The sequence below is a fragment of the Phaethon aethereus genome, assembly GCF_964289735.1.
Source record: "Phaethon aethereus genome assembly, chromosome: 3".
In the NCBI taxonomy this organism is placed as follows: domain Eukaryota; kingdom Metazoa; phylum Chordata; class Aves; order Phaethontiformes; family Phaethontidae; genus Phaethon; species Phaethon aethereus.
Window position 1 is genome coordinate 111,887,042 of NC_138576.1, and position 6,018 is coordinate 111,893,059.

Consider the following 6,018-nt stretch of genomic DNA (forward strand, 5'->3'; position numbering starts at 1 on the left):
CCATAAGATGAGGCATTTCAACTTTGAAGCTGTGCCTGGTTTTCCCCACAAAGGATGCTAAATAAGTACCTGTGAAGACATCTGAAGCTAAATGAGGTGAAGCCCATCTTTGGTGCCTGGGCTTTCCTGAGTAAGCACTAGCAATGTTACTTGCAGATTGTCTCCTGCAGTGATTGTCATGAGATTCAAGTTGCTTTTCATCTCAGGATCTAGCTGAAATCACATCAATAGGAAGTCTCCTCAAGATGTTCTCCTCTCAATTAGCCAAAGGTATTGTCACCAAAATGTCTTACCTTGGTTTTATTTTCCAGTTTCAGGTCTGGCTCTGACGTACCCATCTTACCCCGTCAGACAGTCCGTCACACATCATTTCATTATAACAAGACCCCAAATCAACACACAGGCAGCACAGGAAAAACTAAAATAGATAGGACAGCCAATTATTGTGAAATCAGTTCATTTTCTTGTCTCTCTGCCAAGACCTTATTTCAGAGGTGCTACAAGAGATCCCGAGAGCGAATGGTGTTGGCAATAAGCAGTAATTCTCTCTTGTAAGAGTAACTTGGAGTCTTGTCCATAGACCGCAACAGGCAGCTTAAAGATTTAGCACCAGCTTATCCTTAAAGTGTGAATGGATGGGTGGGTGGACTTTTGAGCCTTCTCACCCTTTTCCTTTGAGGAAGGAGGAGGCCACTTCTGCCAATCGCTGGGACGCAAAACCTTTTCGCTGCTTACATGTGAATTAAATCTTGAGGGCCCTGATATGAAAAGTTTAACACAGCTCCTCTCACAGCAGTTAACCTTGGATTTAGAAATGTGACATGAGAGCTTTTCTTTTTGAATTTAAAATCCTCCCAAGAAAGCTTGAAGGAAAGAAGAAGAAAAGGGCTCTCAAACTGGTAGAATTTTAGTTTACAAAATGCAGTTACCTTTCTGCCCGCCCTTCCTTTTTTTTCTTATAACCTCAGATGAGTTATAAAAGAAATAAATGTTTCTCTTTCAGATAAAACATTGGTGCTGCAAGCACTTGCCCAGTGAGTGTGTTTCCTCAGCGGCCAAGCTCTGCTGGATGTCACAGAACGTCTCTCAGGTATCGCCTGCTTCAGCTCACCTCCGCTTCTAAGTCCAGAAGTCTTCCGAGGGACTATTTAGAGGGAATGCCTTGAACAGACAGTGCAGTAGCTCATCAAACACCAGAAGGTCCTGAGCTTGTCCCTCCTGCAAAATACGCATAACAGGTGTATGTGGCAGGGTCGGTTTGCCTGGCTGCTGCGGAGGGGAGCAGCATGTGAGACGGGGACGGCACCTGGGCTCCAGCGCCGAGCTCTCACTGGGCCATCTCAGGACGTGCCTCCAGGAAAGAGAGGAACTGAAAATACCCTGGCTGCCTCCTCTCTTTGAAGGACAGTACAGTAAAGGTCATGGAGATCAGTAAGAGGTCCCTTTTCTAAAGTGAAAGACCATCCTTTAGAAAAAACTGTGGCAACGGCTATTTCTGAGGGTCCGTTTGTTTTGTCATCACGAGATTCTGGTTTTCCTGTTGGAAACTTTTGAGGCTGAATCCTGCAGAGCCTGGAGGTCATATCATAGGAGAAAACTCAACACACATATTACAGGCAAGGATTTTGTGCGAGGCAGGATGGGGGGGGGGCGGAGGGGCAAAGTGGGCAGGTCAGCCCAACCCACGAGGGGTCCGTGCCTCTACTACAGGTAGGACATTGGACTCTGAGCATTTCAGGATGTGCAAACAGTCCATTTCTATACCAGCGGTGTCCAACACTACAAATACAGCTGATAATTGATTTCTAACAGTAGCTTGCTGCATCAGCAGTAGCCAAGCAATGTAAAAAAAAAAATGATAACCTCAATATGTAAGTGAGAAGACTAGTTATAGCCTTGCTTTCATCAGGGCTAAATCCACCTCTAATTACGCCAGCATCTTTTAGTCCAGGGTTTAATACACTTTGCTGCTTCCTTAAGCAATCGCAAAAGGGCATGCTTAGCCAGAGTAAATGTAGAAGGGCCTGTAAAGATAATTTGGATAAAGTAAATCTCTCTAAACATAGAATGCAGTTTCACAGTTATTTTAATCTCTTTCTCACATAAAGCATTTGAACATAAATTGGGACTACTTTAGAGAGAGCAGATGTTCTCTCTGGGATTTAGTGGAAACAGACAGCTCCTTCCCTTCTGAAGCTCCACAGTGAGCACTGTGCTTAGCAGCATTTAAGCTCAACTCCCATTTTAAAATAGGTACCATAACCCTTTTCCTGCTTACTGGTACTGTTGTTAGGTACTTCCAGCACCTGTTTAAATGTTGATGACCAATGCGAGACTAACAGTGTAGAGAAAAGGAAGGTCCTTTCTCTACACAGTAATAAACAGTTACTGCATAATATTTCAACTGAACAGAAAATAAGAACTCTGTCTCCAGACCATGTCAGAGTTTGTCTGTCAGCAAAATCTGCCATGCAAGAAGCCTATTGGTAGTAAATTTTTCTTTGTATTTAATATAGTTCCATTCAGAAAATGAGCTGAGAGCAGATCTCAGAGAGAACGAGACGGAACGCTTATTTTTTGGTCAAAATTCATCCCCCTGTCTAAGATTTTTCAATCTCTGTTCCCCTATTTCAGGGAACGTTGTGAAGGTAAATGCCATTAAAATTGTGAGATGCTCACATGCCACGGCAATGGTGTCTGGGTAATTATCTAAGCCGTGCTGAAGTGTGAAACAGCTGCTCATCAGAAGCCACCAAGTATGAGGGGAAAAAAGCTCAAATTAGACCATTCTCCTAAGGACATCAGGACTAACGGTGCCAAACAGAGCAAGAGTGCTTTATCCATCACTTGTAAGGCAAGGCTGGACTTCAGTCCACAACCTACTACATTACTTACTACCCTGCCAAATTTGGCACACCTCTGCCCTGTAAATCTAGCCATGCTCAAGACAGTCTCAAGAGGAGCATAACAAGAGCAAGGCAAATTTAATTCTATCAGATTTAGTGACATGGTTCATCAAGGTCCCACAGCTGTGAGTTTGGACACACCTGCAAGGGAACAGAGTGCCTGCCAGAGTCATCTCTCTCCAGCCCCCTCCTTCCAGGGAGCAAGGAATCAACATCTCAAAGGCCACAGAGGAGTTTCTCAGAGACTTAATTGTGGTGTATGCACAGGTTAAAGGGGCAAAGGGCAAAACCATGCACAAAATGAGTTTTCCTTATCACCAAACAGATTCCTCTCATGCAAAGAAGGGTACCAAGTACCAAGCCCTTGATTCATCGCAAGACAGCCTAAGCTACAACTTGGCTATCAGGCTATATGCCATCTCCGTAATTTTCACGTGCAGTTTTCAAATGCTGGTGGCCCCAGTAATCAGGAACTTTCTAAGAACTAGTTGTGCATCCTAGACCTTTCCTTCTTTTCTCCCGTTCCACATCTTCCTCTATCCTGTCTCCAACAGCAGGTTTTGCTTTTGTTTGCTTCTTCTTAGCCAGTGTCATTGAGATAGCTATTTTGGGACAGAGAAGCCATTAGCAAAAGTAATTTAAAAGATGAACCAAAAAAAAGTTTGGTTTTTTTAAACCCAAGTAAATCACTTCCCATAGCATGCAGGGGAAAAGAGCAAAACATCCATACTCCAAGTCCTTACACAGCACACTCTGTAACAAACACAGGTGCACATCCCACATGGGCAGCTCTTATTCCTTTACCAAACTTCGGAGAATCAGATGAAACAGCAAAATATTTAGCAAGAGAGGCAACAAGCACCTCTTGCACCAAGTCCTGGTGTTGGACTAAGTCCCTTCGGAAGCAGGGCCGTGGCAAGAGGCGAGAATGGGAGCCACAGCGCCTTACAGCAGGGCGCATTTGGCAACAATGCGATTATGCCATCCTCAAAGGCACAAGTCACCGGTTGCTCTTGCTGCCCGGGAAGGCACGGAGCTTTTGTGGAGCTGCTCTGACAGCCTCTGGCCATCTACGGTATTGCCCCTCAGCACATTCAAAGTTCTTTTGCTTCTCGAACCTGGAAGTAAGGCCACCACCACGTGAAAAACAGCAAACAAAAATCCCTTACGCTGCGCAGTGGTGCCTGGACAAACGTTTAATACACACCTATAAAGGGGACACAATACTAGTTAGACAAATGAAAACAAAAGTATGCCTCAGTTTCCACCCCATTGATTTGTTGGCTGTTGAACTGCAGAGGCTTGCTCTGGACACACCTTGGACTCTGCACACAAACCCTCATCCAACTTCCACTGCTCCAAATGCGCACCTGGTCTGCCCTCCTTACTCTCTTCACTGTCCCAGAACGATCAGGATTAGGCCTGCAAGGGACGACCTACCGCATTTCCAGCCTCTTTCTCCAGACGATGCTGCACCTTTGGAAGGCGAAGACGCAAGCAACTAACGCATCAGCTGGCTGAGACCTTGGCTTTGCAGATAAATAGTTGTAAGGATTAGAAAGTGCACAGAATTGCCAGTTAGCAGTTCTAAGGCGAGGGAAATTTGGGGAGCTACCAGCCAAACTGCTGGCAGCTGCCACACCCAAACGGTTTCACACACAAGCTGCTTGAAGATGATGCAGGCAGAGGGCTCAGAGGACAGCGTGACCCGGCTGTCGTAACAGCAGAGTAGGAGACCAGAACTCATACCCCTGCTACCAGCATGCTGTCTGATACTGAAACAGATTTGCAGAATCTCAACGTGGGCGAGACCGAAGAGCAAACAAAAGGTTCTTGAAATCCCCCTCCTCCTCTTGCTGCCAGGTTCTCTCCCAGCTCCACTCCTGGAACGGGCTTCTGGTGCACTGAAATGAGGGACACGGGTAATGCCTTCCTTACAGGTACAATGGGGACCGGTGGCAAGTTTCCAGTGCCACCACTCCCCCATACCCAAACAGTGCCAACAAGATACTCGGCCTGCTCTTTCACCCCAACCCAGGACTCCGGATTCAGATTCTGGAAAGGCTGGGACACAGATATCTGGAGGATGTTGCACAACCAAAACACAGCTGCAACTTGTGTCACTCCACACCCCAAAAGCTCAGCAGACCAGCACTCACCTGAGGTGCAACAGACCTTCATTCACATCCCTCCTTCAGCCGGTTTGAAGCCTGCCTGCATACAGTAACGTCAGTACCGGTTAAAAACTTACACATCACTTCAGCCCCATTTGTGTGAGTCCAGACAGTGCACAAGCATTGGCATTGATTTTCACAGCATCTCAGAATTGAGAATTGATTCAGAATTCTGAATCGATTCAGAAATGAAAAACAAGCCCAGCTCTACAAATTATTAAGACACTAATTTACTGTCAGTTAAAAACCCTGCAAAGACTGGAAGCCTCCAACTGCTGCCCTTCTACCTCCAGCTCTCCAAAGACAGAACATGCTTCTTCCAGCTTTGTCAATGACACAATCCCCTACACCTCCAGACAACGCTGCAAACCCAATGCAATCCCCAATCAGCAGGTAAACCAACAGATACGACTGAAATATAGGGAGTCAAGAAATCGATAACAATAAATGCTTTGCAGAACATGTAACCTTTGAGGTTGGATTCTTCCTCCGCGAGAAACCTGCATTCTACAGACAGCATTTCATCCTTCACCACCACCCTTAGCTACCTAAGGGCTCTCTCAACAAACACCACAGGACAGGTATTTGGTAAAGGAGATGTGTATTTATTCACTTTACAAAGAGGGTGGTATTTAGTTGCAACAGCTCCATTTATAGACAAAGATATTATTGTACATTATAGTGGTGAACGGCTCAAACCTTTACCTTGTTTTGCTCTTAAAAATGTGTTTGCACCACTTCAGCTTCCATTAGCTGAGCAAATAGCTCTCCTTGTTCTGTCACTGAAAGATTAAAAATCCGTAATAAAGGTATAGCTGTGCGCTATGTATTCACAAGCATTCACCTTCTCATCTCCCTGTGTTACTCCCCTCTCCCCATCCAATTCAACACAGCCTATCCTCTGGGTTAGCATTAAACTTATACACAGCCTCCAGTCA